Source organism: Rhinoderma darwinii, chromosome 7, assembly GCF_050947455.1.
Source record: "Rhinoderma darwinii isolate aRhiDar2 chromosome 7, aRhiDar2.hap1, whole genome shotgun sequence".
NCBI classification, from domain to species: Eukaryota; Metazoa; Chordata; class Amphibia; order Anura; family Rhinodermatidae; genus Rhinoderma; species Rhinoderma darwinii.
Window position 1 is genome coordinate 104,773,244 of NC_134693.1, and position 24,160 is coordinate 104,797,403.

Genomic DNA, 24,160 nt, shown 5'->3' on the forward strand with positions numbered 1-24,160 from the left:
TTTTAAAATTTTAATAAAATGGTTAACGAGGGTTTTGTTGGGGATTTCTTATTTCAATAAAAAAGAATTGTCTTTGTGTTTTTTTTTAAACTTTATTAGTGCCTAGATAATGGCAGTTGGCTGATTGACAGCGTTCATTATTAAGGCGGTACTTAGTGTTAGCCGGTGCAGAGGCTAGCACTAACCACCCATTATTACCCCGGTACCCACCACCACCAGGGGTGCCGGGAAGAGCTTGGTACGATCCAGTACCCGACCATCTGTTGTGATGGTCGGGTACTGGGGCGGCCGTAGGCTGGTATTATGAGGCTGGGAAGGGCCAAAAACAGTGGACCTTCCCACCCTTGTAATGCTATGCTGCTGCTGCTGTGTTGTATCGGGCTGGTTATAAAAATGGGGGGGACCCCACGTCGTTTTTTTGGGGGAATTTAACAAATTTAACAATAGACGTTGGGTCCCCCACATTTTTAATAACCAGCCATATACAAGGCCGCAGCAGTCTGGCATTACATGGGTGGGAAGGGCCACTGGTTTTGTCCATTCCCAGGCTAATAACACTGTGTTGTATGTGGCTGGTTATGATAAATTGGGTGGAACCCCATGTCTTTTTAAAAAAAAATTAAAAATAAATAAATAATAAAAAAAAAATGACGTGGGGTCCCCCCCACTTTTATAACCAGCCAGATACAACACAGCAGCAGCAGCCTAGCATTACAAGGGTGTGAAGGTCCACTGTTTTTGGCCCTTCCCAGCCTCATAATACCAGCCTGCGGCCGCCCCAGAGCCCGACCATCACAACAGATGGTCGGGTACTGGATCGTACCTGGCTCTTCCCGGCACCCCTGGTGGTGGTGGGTACCGGGGTAATAATGGTGGTTAGTGTTAGCCTCTGTACCGGCTAACGCTAAGCCTCGCCTTAGTAATGGATGTTGTCACTCAGACAGCGGCCATTACTAAAGTGGTAGTAATAAAATTTGAAAAGAAAAAGACAAAGATATAGATAAAATATTTTATTGAAATAAAGCACCCCCAACACAACCCTCATTAACCATTTTATTGTAGAAAAAAAAAAAAACGTCATCGAAGTAGTCCTCGAAACCGACGTAGTCCAAACACCAAACCTGTAAAAAAAAGAAAAAATGAAATAAAACATGTTGTAAGCTTAGATTCAGTTTAATGTGTGATACTGACTGTTATACCATGTATAGAAGCCTGCCGTGAAGTTGACTTAGATACAGGGCGCCAGCAGACAGTATCATACATGGCCATACAGACATGTATACAAACAAACATACATACATGCAAACTATCATACATACATGCATACACACACACATGAAACCATACATACAAACATGCAAAGATACATACATATATACAAGCATGCACAAATATACATGCAAACATAAATACATGCAAACATAATTACATACATGCACATATATATAAACATACATGCAAAAATAAAAACATGCAAAACATACATGACAACATACATACATGCAAACATACATACATACATACAAACATGTATACATAGTTACATAGTTAGTACGGCTGAAAAAAGACACATGTCCATCAAGTTCAACCAAGGGAAGGGAAAAGGGAAGGAAAAATTTCTACACATAGGAGCTAATATTTTTTTGTTCTAGGAAATTATCTAACCCTTTTTTAAAGCCATCTACTGTCCCTGCTGTGACCAGCTCCTGCGGTAGGCTATTCCATAAATTCACAGTTCTCACTGTAAAGAAGCCTTGTCGCCTCTGCAGCTTGAACCTTTTTTTCTCCAGACGGAGGGAGTGCCCCCTTGTTTTTTGAGGGGGTTTTACAAGGAACAGGATTTCACCATATTTTTTGTATGTGCCATTAATATATTTATATAAGTTAATCATGTCCCCCCTTAGTCTTCTTTTTTCAAGGCTAAATAGGTTTAATTCTTTCAATCTTTCCTCATAACTTAAATTCTCCATGCCCCTTATTAGCTTCGTTGCTCTTCTTTGTATTTTTTCCAACTCCAGGGCATCCTTTCTATGAACTGGAGCCCAGAACTGAACTGCATATTCTAGATGAGGCCTCACTAATGCTTTGTAAAGTGGTATTATTACATCCCTGTCCCGCGAGTCCATGCCTCTTTTAATACACGACAATATCCTGCTGGCCTTTGAAGCAGCTGATTGACACTGCATGCTGTTATTGAGTTTATGATTTACAAGTACACCCAGATCCTTCTCAACAAGTGAATCCGCCAGTGTAGCGCCCCCTAGGACATATGATGCATGCAGGTTGTTGGTACCAAGATGCATAACTTTACATTTATCTACATTAAACTTCATTTGCCAAGTGGACGCCCAAACACTTAGTTTGTTTAAATCTGCCTGCAATTCATGAACATCTTCCATAGACTGAACTATATTACATAGCTTGGTGTCATCTGCAAAAATAGAAATAGTGCTATTAATCCCTTCCTCTATATCATTAATAAATAAGTTGAATAATAGTGGTCCCAGCACTGAACCCTGGGGTACACCACTTATAACCGGGGACCATTCAGAGTAGGAATCATTGACCACAACCCTCTGGATACGGTCCTTGAGCCAATTCTCAATCCAATTACAAACTATATTTTCTAAACCTATAGTCCTTAATTTACCCATTAGGCGTCTATGGGGGACAGTGTCAAATGCCTTTGCAAAGTCCAAAAACACTATATCCACAGCGGCCCCTCTGTCTAGACTTCTGCTCACCTCTTCATAAAAACAGATTAGGTTAGTTTGACAACTTCTGTCCTTAGTAAAACCGTGCTGGCTGTCACTTATAATGCTATTTATTGTCACATAATCCTGTATATAGTCCCTCAATAGCCCCTCAAACATTTTCCCCACGATGGATGTTAAGCTTACTGGTCTATAATTACCCGGGGAAGACCTAGAGCCCTTTTTGAAAATAGGCACCACATTTGCCCTGCGCCAGTCCCTTGGCACTATACCAGTCACTAGAGATTCTCTGAATATTATGAAAAGGGGGACAGAAATAACTGAACTAAGCTCTTTAAGAATTCTAGGGTGTAACCCATCTGGTCCCGGGGCCTTGTGTACATTTATTTTATTTAATTTAGCTTGGACCATCTCTACATTCATCCAATTCAGTATATCAACTGATATATTAACAGCACTGGCACCGGTTACATCAGCTGCTCTTTCTTCTGTTGTATATACAGAGCTAAAGAACCCATTTAGTAACTCTGCCTTCTCTTGATCCCCTGTGATCAACTCCCCATTACCATTGTCTAGGGGTCCTACATGTTCAGACCTTGGCTTTTTTGCATTTATATGCTTGAAGAATTTTTTAGGATTTGTTTTACTATCCTTGGCCACCTGCCTTTCATTTTGTATTTTTGCTAATTTTATTACATTTTTACAGATTTTATTAAGCTCTTTATATTTTACAAAGGCTACAGCTGTACCCTCAGATTTGTATTTTTCAAATGCCCTTTTTTTGTCATGTATTGCCATTTTTACAGAAGGTGTAAGCCATGTGGGGTTTAATTTGAGTCGTTTATACTTATTACCTGTAGGAATAAATTTTGCACTATAATAACTCAAAGTAGATTTGAAAATCTCCCATTTATCATTTGTTCCATTATTTGACATTAGTTCTTCCCAGTCTATATCCTGAATTGCAGCCCTCATCCTGGGGAAATTGGCTTTCTTAAAATTAAATGTTTTTGCCCTCCCAGCCTGCGTTTGTTTTTTACAGTATAGGTAAAATGTAACTATATTATGATCACTGTTACCGAGGTTTTCACGAACATTGACATTCCCAACAAGATCTGCATTATTAGAAATGACCAGATCCAACAGAGCTTCACCTCTAGTCGGGTCTTCCACAAACTGGCCCATAAAATTTTCCTGCAACAGGTTGAGGAAATGTCTCCCCTTTGCAGTTGAAGCCGAACCATGACACCAATTAATATCCCGGAAATTAAAATCTCCCATTATCACTACAGTACCCGCCTGTGCAGCCCGCTCCATCTGTTTATATATCTGACCTTCCATCTCCTCAGTTATATTGGGGGGTCTATAGATTACACCAAAAGTAATTTTTTCAGTGTTTACCTCCCTTTCTAGTTCCACCCACAAGGTTTCAACCTCCTCACAGTCTTCACCCACTATTGTCTCTTTCACACTCGCCTTCATATCACTTCTCACATACAGACATACACCACCACCTTTCCTATTTGTCCTGTCTTTACGAAAAAGTGTAAAACCCTGTAGATTTACAGCCCAGTCATGTGAAGAGTCCAGCCATGTTTCAGCAACACCAACTATATCATACAACATACATACATGACAACACCAACTATATCATACAACATACATACATGACAACATACATACATACATGCAAACATACATACATGCAAATATACATACAAACATGCACATATATACATACATGACAACATACATACATGACGACATACATACATACATACATACATAAAATGCAAACATACATACATACATTCATGCAAACATACATGCAAATATATACATACATGCCAACATACATACATACATACATACATACATGCAAACATACACACATGCAAACATACATACATGCAAATATACATACAAACATACATGCACATATATACATACATACATGACAACATACATGCAAACATACATTCATGCAAACATACATACATGCAAACATACATACATGCAAACATACATGCAAATATATACATGCAAATATACATACACATATATACATACATGCCAACATACATGCACATATATACATGCATACATGACAACATACATACATACATACATACATACATACATACATGCCAAAAAAAATAATAATACGTTCATACTTACTTTCCTCCTGTCCGGGCTCCAGCGATGACGTTTCATCCATGTCGCCGCTGCAGCCTGTGATTGGCTGCAGAGGCGGTCACGTGGGATGAAGCGTCATCCTGACGTGCGTGATCGCCACTACAGCCTGTGATTGGCTGCAGCGGCGAAAGGGATGAAACGTCATCGCTGGAGGCCGGACAGGAGGAAAGTAAGTACGAACGTATAATTTTTATTTTTTTATTACATTTAAATTGTATTTTCCGCGCGCCGAGCATGTACTGTCAAGGTTGCTGAAAGAGTTAGTGCAGCCCATTAACTCTATCAGCACCCGAGACAGTAGCATGCTCGGCGCACGTAAGTGACAGGTTCGGTCCGAACTAGTTCGGTCCGAATCGAACTTTTTTGTGAAATTCGGCGAACTAGCCGAACCGAACTTTTGAAAAGTTCGCTCATCTCTATATTTGATGTTGTGTATTTTCTGACCACCACTGCAATCCTTTGTTTTAGATGATTTTAACTGTTTTTATGAGATTATATTATTTTGTCTGTATTTATTGCAATAATAAAGATATTTTGTTATTGACCATGTGTCGTTTTGCTATATGGTTTTGTGGTATACATTTGTAGCTATCTGACAGGTATAATACGCTGCAATACATAAGTATTGTAGGATATTATAACAGCGATCGGACAGTTGGATATTCAAGTCCCTAGTGAGACGGAAAAAAAAAGTAAATAAAAAGTTAAAAAAAATGTTATACAAAAATAAAAAAGTAAGAATTTAAAGTAATAAATTTAAAACTCACCCTTTTTCCATTATCAACAACTTAATTATTAGAAAAAATAATAAACTATACAGAATTGGTATTGCCGCATCTGTAATGGCCTGAACTATATAAATATTATGTAATTTATCCAATGCAGTGAATGCCATAAAAATAAATAATAAAAAAACGATACCAGAATTGCTATGTTTTTGGTAACCTAAGAATAAAAAGTGATCAAAAAGTTGCATGTATCAAAAATGGTACCACCAAAAAAACATATAGCTCGTCTTGCAAAAAACAAGCCCTCATACAGCTCTGTCGACCAAAAATTTTCTTTAAAGTTGTGGTTCTCAGATTGTGGCAACAGAAAAAATACATTCTTTTTACAAAATAAATGTTATTGTGCAAATAGTTGTAAAACATAAAAAAGCAATATAAATTTGGTATCACCAGAATCGTACTGACCCACAGAATAAAGTAAATATGTCAATTATAGTACACGGTGAACGCTGTAAAAAAAAAAAAAAGGATAAAAACAATAGCAGAATTGCTGTTTTTTGTCACCACGCTTCTCAAAAAATAGAATAAAAAATTATCAAGAAGTTGCATGTATCCAAAAATGGTGCCGATAAAAACTACAGATTGTCCCACAAAAAACAAGCCCTCACACCGCTCTGTCACAAAAAAAAAAAGTTATGGCTCTCAGAATATGGCGACACAAAATGTGCAGAGTGCGATCCAAAAGGGGGATAAGATCGGGCACCATTTATCAGTGCGACACAGGCCACAGAACTGCGGATTATTATTTATTTATCGCATTATTATATCCTCTTATTATGTACTGATGTACTCCGCACAGTTTACATATGCCCCCAGATTATAAACTGAAATACCAGCAAAACCCCAAACAGAAAAATTACCAAGCAAAATCTGTGCTTCATAAGCCAAATGGCGCTCCCTCCATTCTGAACCCTTCAGTGTGCCCAAACAGCAGTTTACATCCACATATATGGAATCGCCATACCCGTGAGAACCCGCTTAACAGTTTATGATGTATTTGTCTTCAGGGGCACAATATGGGTATAACATATCGTGCACTTAAATGGCATATCAGCGGAAAATCCACTGCACATTTTTCTAGTAAAAATAGTAGTATTGGTTCATACGCACTGCACCCTTTAATAAATGCCTTGAGGGGTATATTTTAAAAAATGGGGTCACTTCTTGGAAGTTTTTGTTTTACTATTTGACCTCAGAGCCCTGCAATTGGGGACAAATGCTATGGAAAAATCACTAAAATAGACCTCAAATGCGCATGGTGCTCTTTCACTCCTTTAATCTAACACCAATCCAGCAAAATCTGCGCTCCTACAGACAAATGACGCTCCTTCTCTTCAGAGCCCTGCCGTGTGCCCAAACAGCTGTTTAGGGCCACATATGGGATATTGCTGTACTCAGGAGAAATTGAGTAAAAAATTGTGTGGTGTTTTTTTCTCCAATTACCCCTTGTAAAAATAAAACATTTAGAGCTAAAACAGCATTGTTTTGGGAAAAATGTAATTTGTCATTTTCACTGCCTAATTCTAATAAAATCTATGAAACAGCTGTGGGCTCAAACTATTCACTACCCCCCTAAGTGAATGCGTTGAGGGTTTTATTTTCCAAAATGGAGTCACTTCTCAAGAGGTTTTTACGGTACTGGTACCTAAGGAACTCTGCAAATACGACTTGCCACCTTTAAACAAAACCAGCAAAATCTGCATGCCAAACGGTGCTCCTGCCATTCTGAGCCCTACCGTGTGTCCAAACAGCAGTTTATGACAACATATGGGGTATTATCGTACTTGAGAGAACTTGATTTACAAATGTTGGTGTTCTTTTTCTCTTTTTTTCTCTTTTCTCTTTCTGAAACTACTTTTTGTGTGAAAAATGTTTAGATTTTAATTTCTATGACCTAATTTCAATAAATTCAGCAGAACACCTGTAGTGTTAAAATGCTCACTATACCCATAGATTAATTCCTTGGGAGTGTTGTCCCGAAATGGCGTCTTTTTGGGGATGTTTCCTATGTTTTGGCACCACAAGACCTCTTCAAACATGACAGGGTGCCTAAAATATATTGTAATAAAAAGGAGGCCCCAAAAACCTAGTAGGTGTTCCTGAGGCCTGTGCTTCAGTCCACCAGGGCCACATGTGGGACATTTTTAAAAGCTGCAGAATCTGAACAATAAATATTGAGCTGAGTTTCGCTGCTAAAACCTTCTGTGTTACAGAAATAAAATGGATTATAATGGAATTTCTTAAAAAAATAAAAAATAAATATATATATATATATTTGTAAATTTCACCTCCAAAATGTTAACTAGTAACTATTTTGTGTTGTATTACTATCTGTCTTACAAGCAGATACACTCAAATTTAGAAAAATCTAAAATTTTCAAAAATGTCTCTAAATGTAGGTGTTTTTCACAAATAAACACTAAAGGTATTGACCAAATTTTACTACTAACATAAAGTACAATGTGTCACGAGAAAAAATTCTCAGAATCGCTTGGATAAAAGAATAGCATTCCAAAGTTATTACCAGCTAAAGTGACACAGGTCAGATTTGAAAAATGGTGTCTGAGCCTTAAGGCCCAAACTAGGCTGCATCATTAAGGGGTTAAAGTGGTTTTACATCTTATAAAGTGGGGGGAATACAATTAGGATTTGTCATCACTTTCTGATCGTGGAGTTCTGACTGCCATGACTACTTGATGTTTAGTAAAGCCAATCCCTGTCTTTACAGTTTACCAAATGTGCCATCAATGGTCTTAGAAATGACCCAGATGAAGAGACTATGAAGGAATTCTTCGGTTCTCTTGACTATAAATGCAGCAGAGATTGTGGTATCCATAAAAATATAATGCAGCCATTTTTAATGAATACATATGGATGTTGGCCTTCTACCCTCTCTGGGAGGCTTATGATATGTATAATTTACGCTGCATTCGTTCACATCAGGTATGACCATCTTGTCTCAGGATGTCTAGATCGATTCTTACCACCTCTATTACCTTTCCAGGACATGGTACATGAAGTAATGGCTGCCCACAGCTGTTCTGATGCCTATTACAAGCTGGTAGGGGAATTGTGAAGCAGTATGTATTCAGGATTGTAAGGAGTAAGAGGGCTGAGCACAGGAGATGCAGCATGTAGCGTGTTCTTACTGGTGCAGAGTCACATCCTCTAATGGGGGTCTTTAGGGTTTATTAAAATTCAAAACTAAAATTATATATTTTAAGATAATATAAATGATTTCCCCCATGTCACACAGACAGAAATGATCATTTATCCCCTATAAAGAATTCATCAGAGAACGTTCCCATTAAAAACTTAAATTTTATTATTTCCAATAAAAAAATACTCTATACAGTAAAGCAATTGATGAAAACACCCGGAAAAATTACAGATCACACTAAACTTTTCTAGAGGTACAAATCATACAATATCATCAAATTCATATTCCCAATGGTAAAGCCATACTGATATATGTAAATTATGGGTGTGGTCATAAAAGCAGCTCAAACCGGTTATAGCTATTGTGATGTCACAGAGCTTGGGTATACACAATGATGTTGGTCACAGAGCTGTCACTATCAGTTGGATGTGACCGGTAAGTTGTCTATCAATGCTACATCTGTACTTCACATTAATTAATTTGTTTTATTAGGAACATTGAATTATTCCATCTCAAGAAGATATTGTGTGATAGTGGTAGTAATATGGTATTAGTATTAGTGTGCAATTAAATTGCTCATGTATCTTAGATTTGCAGGGTAAGTGGCCAAAATTTGAGCTCCCTTATTATCATTATGTCTACCACTTGTAAAAGAGAAATTTCCATATGCTCATATTAGAGGACTGTATATTAGGGGACTATAATTCCTTATATTATTTAGGTTCACCAGAAATAATTACAATTTAATTCAATTCTGAATTTTGATCAATTGATATAAAAATTATTAGTGGGGAATTGATACTGGTCTGGGGCTACTTATCATGGTTTGGGCTAGGCCCTTTATTTCCAGTGAATGGTAATGTAAAGACTACTTAGACCATTGCATGCTTCCGACTTTGTGGGACTAGTTTGGTAAAGACCCTTCCCTGTTTCTGTATGACGTTGCCCCTTTGCACAAAGCAAGGTCCATAAAGACATGGAGTGATAAGTTTGGTGTGGAGGAACTTGACACTCTGCACAGAGCCCTGACCCCAACATCAGAGCCTGAACTCACAAATGCTCTTTTAATTAAATGGGCAAAAATTCCAACAAACACGCTACAAAATCTTGTGGAAAGCCTTGTCAGAAGAAGTTATAGCCACAAAAGGGGGCCCAACTTCATATTAACATCCATGGCTTTGTAATGGGAAGTACCACAAGCTTATAATGGTGTAAAGAGTCAGCTGTCCACATAGTGTATTTTGGGCTTATGTATTGTGATGTGACTACTATTAAAAATAATGATAAATCCATATTGAAATATGCAAATTAAGGGTGAGGTCATAAAAGCAGCTCACCCCGGGTATAGCTATTGTGATGTCACCGAGCGTGGGTGTATACTATGGTGCTGGCCACAGAGCTGTCACTCATCAGTTGGATGTGACCGGTAAGTACTCTATCAGCGCTACGTCTCTAGATGAGTCTCACCTATCAGTTTCTTTATGAATATTTTATTCTTAGGCATAATTCTGCTGTGTCTGCCATTTAAAGTTTAGTTTATATTTGGAATAGTTATACTAATATACTAAGAAGTTGCTAAGTGGCAATATGGCGGCCTGTGACTTCTGCTCCAGAGACAGAATGCAGCTTGCAGACAAAAATTGCCATCTGTATTCTGCTGGTAAATTGATAAAGCAACCTCAAAGAAAGGGAATGTGAATGTCCTGCAGCCCTGAGAACTTATTATTGGAACCCTTCAGTTTATAACAGGAGTAATTCACGTAATAAATATTTACTAGGGAATTACTAATTATGTATTTGAGGTTTTCTATTTGTGTAAAATACACAATTATTATTATTATTAATAATAATAATAATAATAATTACTAATATAAAAATGTTAGGGAAGTGATTTCTTAAGAACAGCCCTGACCCCGTAATCCTGTATCCTCAAAAGCAATTGTCATTTTTCATTAATATATATATATATATATATATATATATATATATATAACATGTAATAATGTCTATAACAAATTACAGAGGTTCTAAATTATAGTTAGTATCTCATATAAAAATTACATAAACCCCGGAAATGTCATACCGTATGGTCAATTCAACAACCAATACATTGTTCCAAAATCCAAACCCCAAGCAATGTCATTCACAGGGGGTCCAAACCCCAAGACCCCAAGCAATGTGATCTTCAAACACTTCTGATTGTCCAGTTCCTGTACTTGGAATACCCCTTTTATAACTAATTTCTCCAGCTAGTTTTCTTTAAGTTTTCCCTAACTATTTCTTTTTCTGGTCATTCTAGATCTTGCTGTTGGATTGACACTGTTGGATTACTGTGTTGCTTTTATGGTCAGCGATTTGTCCTATTTTCAGAGAACTAGAGGCGATTAGTTAAATTCAATCTTTACTGTCGCCTGGTTTTCTACCACGGACATTGGTGCAGTTTTGCACCCGGGTTATTAACCAACCATGCCCTTTTGGAAAAAATCAAAAAAATATCATGTCTCTCAGATTCCTGATAAAGGAAATCTGATGAAAGAGATACCAACTATGGAGGAGCCTAACATCTCGCTCCAGAAGTTTTCCAACATCAAAGATATGCCAGCCGAAAAATGCAGCGATCCAAGTCACAGCAAACCTTGTCACATTGGCTCAAAGAACGCCAAGAAGAGCGCAATTAGGAGCTTTGGCAGCAGCGCTGTGATTGGCGCTAAAGAACTGGATCGCTGTTTCCCAAATAGACGGCTGAGATTATACGTTGCCACCTGGAATATGGAGGGAAAGGTGAGAAGTAATATACAATATCTATTGTGAACCATGAGTGTATCTGATCTAAGGCTATGTTCACACAGAGTGTTTTGCCAAGTTTTTTGACGTGGAAACCGCGTCGCAAAACTCGGCAAAAACGGCCCGAAAATGCCTCCCATTGATTTCAATGGGAGGTGTCGGCGTCGTTTTCCCGCGAGCAGTAAAACTTCCTCGCGGTAAAAAGAAGCGACATGCCCTATCTTCGGGCGCTTCCGCCTCTGACCTCCCATTGACTTCAATAGGAGGCAGAGATAGCGTATTTCGCTGTGTTTTATGCCCGCGGCGCTCAATGGCCGCGGGCGAAAAACGCCGCGAAAAACTCTGTGAAAATCGGCGTGCAGGGATAGGAAAATCTGCCTAAAACTTCCAAACTGAATTTTGAGGCAGATATTCCTCCTGCAAAATACTCCGTGTGAACATAGCCTAAAGTTGGATAAATTTGTAGTTGGATATGAGATAGACATATTATGTACTACCCTAGGCCCAAATTTTCTAAACATTTGGGCCAATCAATGTTGCTGCACACACTGCAAACTGTCAAACTAATAATCTATGTCTTTGGAATGGTAATGCCTCTGATCCTAAGACTGCAGCACTGGCCATAGTCTATAAAGACTAAAATCCAATTCGATCAGATATAATTTTTTGTATGTGATATAGAAGATGTCAGTTTGGTTGGTGCTCTGTGTATACATTATTAATATCTTCATATTTTGAGCAGGAGTTCCCACAAAATCTAGAGGATCTGCTGTTGCCATCAGATGACACCAAAGACATTTACGTAATTGGCGTTCAGGAAGGATGTCCAAACAGGTAAGTCTTCTTAGGTTGTCTTACAACAGTCTTTGTCTGCAGATGGACTACAGGTCGGCTGATTGAAATTCTCTCTTGACCTACTACTTATTGTAAGATCACTCCTAAATTTTCCTATTTAACCCCAGAGGTTATAATATTGATTATTTAATAAATGAGTTCAATATTTTAATCTGGAGTAATTTATTAATATGTAAACTTGAAATTGTGTCTTCTTGTAGATGGGAATGGGAGATAAAATTACAGGAGACGCTTGGTCCACACTACGTGCTATACCATTCATCCGGGCTCGGAGTCCTGTATCTCACCATCTTTATTCGACGGGAACTGATCTGGTTCTGCTCAGGTAAGATTCACTTTCTTACATTTACATAATAAGTCCTAATTGAAGTCATTAGTTTGAACTTATTATTTAGTCATTAGAACTAGACGTCTGCAATCTCGACTCTCAGATTCTTCACTGTGGAGTATTGGAGATCTGATAGTTTACTCCACAGTTACAAAGTGTGAAATGGTGTTGTAGTAATATTTCCAGCGTTTAATAGGAAACTATCTCTGTTTCATTGTTGCATGTTGTACTATTAACCACTAACCCTTCTTCTTGTGTTTCATTTCTTATACAGAGGTAGAGCACACCCATGTAACAACCAGGCTATTCCACCATGTCAAAACTAAAGGAGCCTTGGGTGTTGCCTTCACCGTCTTTGGGACATCATTCCTGTTTATTAATTCCCATATGAGATGTAAGTATGTCTGTTTTTAATATATGACTATGTACAGTGTTATTGTGTATAAAAGTGCTGCTGTTTAATAATAATAAGCTGGAATATATGAGATGACATGAAAAGATTTGTACTATTGATGTTTTGGTGTAAAATTAAAAGTTCTTCCTCATTTGGTCAAACTTCTTCTAATCCATCAAACTTATTCTATATAATGAGAGAATAATAGTGGAAGGATAAACGGCCTAATGTCCTCTACAGACTGCTATAGAAATACATTATCCTCTGTCATGAAAATGAATGTGTCTTAGATTTACAGTAACAGAAATATCAGTGTGTCTGGTGTACAGAGTGCGGACCCAGATCATGGAACTCCACCAGTCTCATCATCTAAAATGTCAATAGAAATCCAATTAATATAAATACTATTTGTAAAAAATTGATTGTTGAGGGAACATTCAGAATACACAGCCCAAGAAGTAGATATGATACCTAGATAATATAAGATAAAGAAACCTATTGTCAAAGAAAACTTAAATATGGTGGTTGTCCTAAATTCCAGGAGGTCACATTTACTGATATGTATATTTTTGTTGGCAGTTGGGGCAGTCTACAAGAGGATCCAGGACTATAAAACTATCACTGAGGGTCTCCGTCTGCCTCAAATTATTCCGGAAAGAATAAACTCCAATGCCTGTGAGTATTACTTATGTGGTTGAACCTATCGATTCCTTTATCTCTCTATTTATCTCCATTGACTCTAATGCAGTCACGTGGTCTAATTGTGTCCTGTGTTTATCTCATTCTACAGTGGACGTCACCAGCCGCTTTGATCGAGTTTTTTGGTTTGGGGACCTCAATTTTCAACTGAAAGAGGACAGAAAAAACGTGGAATCGCTTCTGAAGCGCATTAAAGGAAAAGATATGTCCAGTCTCCTCAAACATGACCATCTGAATGAAGCCAAGAACAACGGTACATTTACTAGTAGACAGATCTCTATCACTCCTCAGCCTGTATTATTACCACATACACCTTGACAGATCAATACAAATCACTGTCATGATGGTTCATATGTTCTCCACATTCTTATATAGTCCTACATCTCTTGCACATGTTTTTAATACTGACATGTTTTTTTTTTCTTTTAACTTAAGGGTCCATATTTGTAGGGTTTAAGGAGCACACCATTGAATTCCTTCCTACATATAAGTTCGACATTGGCACAGACACCTACGATACATCAGAAAAGCAGAGAGTCCCATCATATACGGTAAGATATCTTATTTCCAGGTCTACAGTGCTAAAGAAAGAATACATTTCATGAATAGATTTTCATATAATAAATCCCCTCGCCCAAGGTAATAAATTGTTATTATAGATGGAGGAATAATTCTTAAGAACAAAGCATCCAGTCCATTTTACTTGTAGTGAGTTTGTCATCGTCTCCCAGTGTAATATGTCTTCGCCTAGCATGGCTCAAAGATACTTATTTCATTAAATCTGTGTGACCAAGTCAAACCTTAAATGCAAGAAAGTCTTAAAATTTATATTTCTTAATGAAAATAGGCAGAAATGTTCAGTCTATGATGCTATGAGGTTTATAAATAAATTATAATATGATTGCACTGATGATATTTGTTATTTTTATAACCTCTACAGGACAGGGTGTTGTTTAAAAGCCAATATGAGGGAGATGTGCGAGTCCTGAAATACGACTCTTGCCCTGTTTTGAAGACCTCAGACCACCGACCCGTTTTTGGTATCTTTGAAGTAAAGCTCAGACCTGGTTCAGATAAGTAAGTCATGATTTCCTCCATGTTGTTGGTATGATCCTTTCAGTAGCCGCCATTACTACATGGGCCTTATAGCCAGAGCTCACACTTTGGGGCAGGTGGCTGTATACCTGGGTGACAGTACTGAAGTAATCTAGGATGTGAAACAAAACAATTATTTTTGTGGTTACCTGCTAACATTATCATATGTCTTACATCAATGTATTTCTCATTCCAGCATCCCATTGGCTGGTGGACGCTTTGACCGCAAGATCTATTTGAAGGGCATTAGGAGGTTAGGACAAAAAAAGTAGCTGCGTCTGTTCATGTCCTTACAGCACATAAGGTGAGAGCATTGTACTTGTCTATTATGTTTGCTGTGAGAATGTTCTTCCATCTCTTAAGTCTTCCTCTGTATCAGTAATTTATTTTATCAACCAACATAAAGAAATTGTAAATAAGTCATTCTATCTTCTAGTTCAATTTTCTTGTATTCAGATATTTATTTAATTTCTAAATGAAGGTTTTGGGTATTAGAAGAAAACTTTAAGCATGTATGTAGTATAATAGATTGGTGGGAATTCATTAAGACTGACGTTTCATACACCGGTCTTAATATTTAAAAACTTGGAGTAAAATGTGCCTAATTTATTAAAAGGCCCACACCTTAATAACTAATAATCCATGTTATTATGATAAATGTGTCGGCCGCTGGTGGTTCTGCTGCTTCAGCTACTCTCTGTCCACTTTTTTAGAAAAGTGCCGTAAGCGGCAGAAACTACATGATTAGATACAAGGAAAATTGTTATTGATGTAAGACATTACTTGGCATCTTGCAGGACTCCTAAGGAACATTTACCATCTTAGGTGCATAAAACAATGATTCCACCTTTGTGAACATCAGAAAGTTCCTGTAACATCCTGAACAGCGCAGCTTTAGATCAAAGCCATTGCTTGGATCAACCATTATCAAGGTTTGTAGCGTAACCCCTAGGATCAAATAGGAAAATCCACAATAAAACCTCTTCTAGATTTTGTGACTGCCAAGAAACACACATTAGTACAGCATTAATAGCAAATATTTCTCTTGCAGCATAAACATCAATTCCGCAGTATATCTGGCGAGAACTGCGCTCCCTGTGACCGGAGGAGCCGCCATCGTTGCTGATAGAAAGGTAAGTTCCTCTAGATATGTCCCCTCTATATTTGGTAAGCAGCCTGAATAATGAATATCTAATAGGATTGTGTGCTTCTCCCCCCAGAACAAGTCAGCAGATACAAACAGACCATCAACATCAATGCCAATAACAACCGAGGGCAGAACCCGCCATCTTACAAGTATTCCAATGGCGAGACTTAAAATTTTCTACATCTGTCACAGAAGAGACATCAGTGTGGTTACCGGTGCATCAATGTTACCCAGAAGACCAGGCCCAGAACAGGAGAACATGTCATCTCTTCCTGTGTCTCTGGAATACAGATTTCCCACCACTTACTGATACTACATTATATACTGTGACATCTTCCATTGTTTTTGCTGGATCTTGTATAACATCATCTTTACCATTATATATTTTGATCCACAAAAACCTTAAATAAATCTTTAACATCAATCCATAAGTGTGACTGGTATTTATTAGTGTGTTCAGTGCCTGGCTACAACTTACCACAGTGTATACAATTCACTTATCCGACCCTTCACAGCGCTATTTGTGTGACATCGCGTTTAATCCAGTGGTAGGTGACAGGACATTGTATCATATGTACACAATACAGAGGGTATGGAACGTGCCGCCATATGTACTGGATTAGATCCTGTGTTGGACAAAAAGTGACAGGAGATGTAAAATATTGATATATTTGATAGTTGTTTAAATTTCAGTTCCATAAAATGTAATGTTGGGCTCTCTTTACAAGCGGAGACAATCACATTAAGCAGGAAAGCCGCTAGGGTGACACAATCCCCACAGATCTCAGATTGGACAAACGGGCAGGATGAGAGCTGCCAGTTGAGATTGCCAGTTAGGGCAGAAGTTACAAAGTGACTGATCAACCAAAAATACTTTGTATTGCTAGCCTGAATGGCGTATCGCTAGCTCAGCATTTCATATGAGAACAAAGACCCTCTGCAGCACAAGTTTAAGTTGAGACTGAACCATAGCAAACACATTGTCCCATTCTCACAAGTTAAATCAGAAACCGCCAAGTATAGAGCCTATTTATTAGTGAAACCGTCAAGCTTATGTACTAAATATTATAACCGTGAAGACTGTGCCTCTGTTGGAGTAAAGTTCTGTTCAGCATCTTATACCTGTGTCGTCTGAAGTTCTTGCTGTGCAATTTCCTCTGCGGGGCAGTAACCATCCTAAACCCCCTCCCACCTGTTACATTTGTCCATACTAAAGTCCATTACTCCATTGAAGTCGCCAATTAGTAGCAGTGGATAATCTGCAAGGGCTTTTTATCAATAAACTCCTGTACCACACCCAAGACATAAGAATTAAAGGGTGGCGGTAAATAAATTGAGACAATGATACATTGAAGATTTTGTATTGTACAGTCCAGGAGCACAAACTTTCCTTATTTTTCTTCCCAATATGTATGGCAGGTTAATTTGCAGTTAGGGTATGTTCACATGCAAACTCAAAAACGTCTGAAGATACGGAGCTGTTTTCAAGGGAAAACAGCTCCTGATTTTCAAACGTTTTTTAAGCCACTTGCAATTTTCGCTGCGTTTTTCGCTGCGTTTTTTACGCCCGTATTTGGAACTGTTTTCAATAGAGTCTATGTAAATGGCTCCAAAAACGTCCCAAGAAGTGACCTGCGCTTCTTTTTCGCTGCCATTTTTCAAAAAAACGGCCCGTCGAAAGAGAACGCCGTTTTTCCTATTGAAATAAATGGGCAGATGTTTGAAGAAGAGGACTTACTCCTAAAGCGAAGCAGGGATGAGTTAAAGCTCCGTCCAACAAACAAAAGAAGCTGGTGTGCCACCCATGCCGCATTGCGCCATTATTTGTGTAATGTTTGAAAGAGATTGTGCCTCTTTTTTGTAGAGTAGTGTTTACATCCCCTTGTGTATGTTTATATACCACTGGTCAGTAAAGAATTTGTTGTTTGAATTACTTGGGTCTACTGTATTTTATTGCTTGCGACTAACCCTGCGGTCCTTGCCGGTACTTGGCCTTACATAGGGATACATTCTATAGACAAGATGAATGCTAACACTCAATTGCTATTTAGGCTGAGACTTCACAGAGACTGGTTGATTTTAATTGATCTTATTTTTAAATTCTATTACTTATTTAAGGGTTACATGCAACTCAATGTATAGCTTTGTACTGCGGCTGTTGATTTGTAGCTAAAAATCAATTAGTTGCATGCCAATGCGTTTCCATGATGGCCTTATTTTCACATTTCCAGGAAAAATAACAGAAGACCATCACAACACAGAGTTCTGAGTAAAGATGCTCCATATCATAAGGCTGACAGGTCCGCCTTAAAATGGGTAAATCACAGGTGACGTCTTTTCTGATTGTAGACTTTCTCTTTCCATTTTATCTCCACCCAGCCAGGACCGCTATGATGACTTCTCCTGACATAACATTACAGAGTTTGCTGCTGAGATATCTTTAGTTGTTCACTTCTGCAGCCATCTTCAGCTTCTAGAGCAACGTAAAGAATTCAGACCACAAAATAGACCCCTTAATTCATGCAGACCCCAGACCAGACCACCAAATAAATTTAGACACCAGCCTAAACCCCTATATAAATTCAGACCCTAGACCAGACCCCAGAACAGACCCAATTAACTGCAGACCCCAGGCAAGACTCCAAAATGTAAACCCCAAAACAGAGTAAATAAAATGAATGCAGACCCTAGACCAGACATCTAAATAATGTCAGACCTCAGACCAGACCCCTCAATTAATTGCAGACCACAGACCAGACCGTTAAATTCAGACCCCAAATCAGAGTAAAGAAAATGGATTTAGATACCTGACCAAGACCTCTAAATAAATTCAAATCCCAGAACAGACCCTTAAATTCATGCAGATCCCAGATAAATGAGTTGGTCGATTGCAAGCAGCTTGTAATGAGGGCGAGCCGTATAACCTCCATTTCCAGCTTATAAACTGATTATGTTATTAAGTTGGTTGCCTGTTTCTTTATATTAACTGTTTAGGTGCTCACTGTTAATGTATATTTGTGTATCTGTTGTGTTTCACTGTATAGAAGGTTTTGTCTTACAGGTTGGCAGGAGGACAGGCCGCAGTTCCCAGTGGCACTGTCTTATGTGCGGTGCTGTCACTGTACATAGCAATGAGAGGCTGCTGGACAGTGACAGGGGAGGTACAGGGGGTTTGGAAAGAAAGAGCCTGGTGCTGGCTGGGATCAGAGTGTAACGTCACTGATGCGCTGCACCACCATGAAGTCAGGTGAGACGATGAGAGTCAATAACAAAGCAGAAAATAAGCTAACAAAATGACCTCTTATGGTCTGTAGGCTGATAGAGAAGGCCTATCCTACGTAGGGGTAGGCCTATAAGTGTAGGCTGTCACTGAAACATGCGTGGCTGAAGAGTACCGTCAGCCTAGAGTGGTTCGCTCTGAGGAGTCTACTGGGGCTGTGAGAATAGTCAGCCTGGCATGGGAACCAGTGGTCAGTAGAGCAGTACTGTGCTCAAACCCAGGAGAGGCTGTAACTAGGTCCTGATTAGGATAAAGAACGTTCCATGTATTAGAGGGCCGCTTAGATAGCTGCAGTGATGAATGGTTGCCCTGCAGGCCTGAGATGTGGCCTAGTAGTACACTCCTGAATTGTACTGGACTGGGTGCAGTAGTCACTAGGACGAGTGGTGTGGTAGGAGCCCTTCAGCGTCAGGACCCTAGTAAGAGTGCATAGGAGCAGATATTTAATATAGTAAAAAGTATTAAAACTTATAAAACCCACTGTGTCAGTTGTATCGGGGCAGCCCCCTTCATCAGGAATACTATGTTTCACAGTATTGAAACAATTTAAATGTCTCTATATTATATAAACAAACCTTTCTACGTTTACTCACGCAATACCGGAAGTGACGTTCCGAACTCTAAGGCCCTGTTCACACAGAGTGTTTTTGCAGGCAGAAAAATTTTGAGGCAGACTTTGACCTGCCTGCGATTTGCGCAGCATTTACCATTGCGTTTTTCGCCCGTGGCCACTGCGTGCCGGGTGCAAAAAACACTGTGAAAAACACTTTCTCTGCCTCTCATTGATTTCAATGGGAGGTCAGAGGCGGAACAGCGAGCCGCTAAAAGCTGCAGCAGAAAAGAAACGCCTCCGCCTTCCATTGAAATTAATAGAAGACAGTTTCGGCCGTTTTTTGGTGCTGATTCCAATGCGGTTTCCGTGTCAAAATCAGCATAAAATAACTCAGTGTGATCTGGGCCTAAATCTCTTTATACTTCCTATAATGGACATATCTCTCTATGGCAGATGTTTCGGAAGAGGTTCTTTCTCGCTCTTTTACCCTTTCTATTCCTCTAATACTTCATCCCAATTACATTATTTAATACAGGGAATTTCTTATATTTCTTTTTCCATGCAAAAAGACATATATTAATAAAATAGGATAAAAACAACCAATATGAATCTATGGGGAATAGTAAAGACTCATTTACTTTACTCGTTCTTAAACTCTACTATTATTCCCAAACCCTATTCCTTTCTTTAGTATTTCTTATATTTTGGATAGGATGGTGCGACTATATCATTTATTATCCTTGGTCTTTTTACGATCATTTGTGGGGACCTTCTTACTTCATCTTTCAAAAACAGATCACTTAATAGTATTTCCCAATTTCTCTTTAGGATTCTTTTAATTTCTTCATTACCACCATTATATTTAGCAAAATAATGTCAGTCCAAATTTATCTCTTTCTCTTTTTTCCCATCTTGCTTTTTTACAAGGTATAACTTTTCCCTGTTCCTTGTTATCTAGGCAGTCTTTCTGTTTCGTTTTTTACACCTTTTTCTTTACTCCCTCTATAATATTTTTTTTGCTATTTTTTATCCTTCTGTCTGCCTGATATAACCTCCTTTGACTTATACAGTATCAGCATCCCCATGATATGCTGAGAGTATATTTCCAAGTTTCTATACCACTTATTTGTGAAATAAAAGTAAACCAATATATATATTAGTCCATAATGGACAAGATTGTGGTATGCGACGTGAGCATTTACCGATGCATATGCCAATTGTGCACTGCAAATGCAGTGTGAATGGACCTTTAGACAACCTACTTACACAACCCCTCAGTTGGCTAAAGCAGAAAGCCAGTGTAAGGAGCGACTCTACCTTTGCAGGACTTTTCATATTTGTGTCTTACACTGACGGCCCATTTGCTGTCCGATTCCCCCATTGATAACAGCAGATTGTGGTAGAAGCTTGACAGAAGGCCCCCTGTGGTTAGCACATTGCTGAGGTTGTCCTTAACCCCTTCCCGCTCTGCTCATTACTATTACAACGAGCTGAGCACATTGATGAATACCTATACGAGTATAGACCATTGGCATGCACCAAACAATGCGTCCACACAAATCATAAAGCAAATATCAATACCTATACCAGACTGTAAAGACTACTAATATATCCAGAAAATGAAACACACATAGCACAAGTCATGTACCATGACAATATAAAATAAACTTTATTGAAATATGCATAACACATTGGCCATCAAAATATAAAAACAATATAGCACACAGTTAAAAAGGAGAGTATGGAGGAGCTGCGTGAATAATCCAATATATATGCTACCATACTAAAAACATCCTGTGATGTGGTAACAAATGCAGATATCTATAGATCAAGTATTTGGACCACAGAAGCACATAAATATATTTAGCACCTGACAGAAGAGCACACAATTGTGCATGCATATAAAAGTATACAGCTAGAGCTCCAAGTTGCACCCAAAACAAAGACCATGCTTTATAAATAAAGGATATTGCACAAACCCATGGACTGCATGATAGGAAGCACGCAGGAACACTCCACACTGACCGCCCCCGACGCACGTTTCGCCGTCAGCTTTCTCAAGGGGTGCTGACTGATGGGATAGTGGTTGTTTTAAATATAAAATGCAGAGGGAGGGGACTACACGAATAGCCAAACACTAAGCAGTGTTCACAGCATATGGAGATCTGCAATCACAGATCAAATTACACCTACCATGCTGCAGGCACCATTAGGCTATGTTCACACAGGGCACTTTTGCAGGAGGAACATCCGCCTCAAAATTCTGTTAGGAAGTCCGAAGCAGATATTCCTCTCCCTGCACGCCGATTTACGCTGCAATTCTCACGCCGCTCTTCGCCCGCGGCCATTGAGCGCCGCGGGCAAAAAACAGCGCGAGACACGCTTTCTCTGCCTCCCATTGAAGTCAATGGGAGGTCAGAGGCGCAAGCGCCCGAGGATAGGGCATGTCGCTTCCACTTCCCGCGAGGCAGTTTTACTGCTCGCGGGAAAAAGACGCCGACGCCTCCCATTGAAATCAATGGGAGGCGTTTTCGGGCCGTTCTTGCCGAGTCTTGCGACGCGGTTACCGCGTCAAAAAACTCACCAAAATACTCTGTGCGAATACAGCCTCAATGTGCACGGACGACGGAAGCCACATTCGTCTCTGCGGACGCCATCATACCTGCTTGGCGCATGCGCACCGGCACTGATCCGGATGTCGGAAACTGTGCCATGGACTTAAACTATAAAACTGCGCATGCACGCTGCATAAAGACTAAAGGGAGGGGCTGGCATTATACAGGGAAGGGTTAGTGGCCATTTTAGAGCCTGGCAGTTATGCCAGAAACCCAAACACGGGATAAAGGTCATGTACTGACCAGGAGTGCCGTATATAGCACTAAAACAATCTACCCCGGGAAAACATATAAATAGTGAAAGCATAGTTAATACATTAGTCGGTACTCCCGAGTACCTGGGTATCTCTCAAGGTAGTTGAGACATTATCACTGGACAGCTGGAGCACGCACATAAAAATCCCATATACATAGACGTGAATGAATATACATACATACACAACAATATCAATATTCTACACATATTAGTACATCACTGTAAATAGCACCATACAATTAAAAATTCCACTTTATTTTACAATAAATACCATCGTAAAAAAAAAAAATTTTTTTACATATATAAATATACAATGTACCCCCATATAAACAAATAATAGTAAATAGTGTAAATAAAGTGCAAGGGGAGTGAGGAGAGGTGAGTGAACACACGTGCTCGTGATAGTGAAAAAAGTGAGGAAAATAAATAAATAAATAGTTAGATTATGTGAAGGAGTAAAAAAAGGACTGCACCTGAAAAATATATAGCCATTATTAAACATGCAGAAATATAAACATATTCAATATGAATCATTATATAATGTATTGTATAAATGACAAAAATGTGAAAACCTATATAAAAATATGAAAATGATGCGACTCAATATGAGCGTGTTAGATACCATAAAAATAATCAATGCATCATGACTGAAAGTCATCAAAATGTAAGTGATCTAATAAATATAACTGGACACATGTATACAATTAAAATCCATACATGTGCAAAAAATATATATATATATATTCAAAAAAATGTGTAGTGAGTATACGTGGATATAATATAATGGATAAGAAACATGAAACAATATATATAGATTCATGCATGATATATAAAAAGTGATAACGTGTATAGACTTAGGTATATAAATATGTTAATTAATTAGTGTATATAAAGTAGTAAAAATATACAAATATATAAAGTTGGTACACTAAAAGTGTATACATAATATGTGCATGTAGTAATCATGATATCATACAAGAAATACAATAATAACAATATGTAAATGCATATAAACATGTGTCAGTAAGAGAGAAATATGGATAAGGTACGTGTACCAGTACCAATACCTACCCCTTGAGAAAGCTGAGAACATCCCAAAATACCAAACATATACAAAAAAAGGGTATAAATGTATAGCAATGTATACATAAAATGACATTCCCATGCATACACTAAGCCCACATATGATAATAGCACGCAGAAGAAAGCGGGAACGGGCACAATTTGGGCATCATAAAGCACCTCCGCTATAACTGGACAAATGAGCCAATGTATCCATATCGCCTGCAAAGAGAT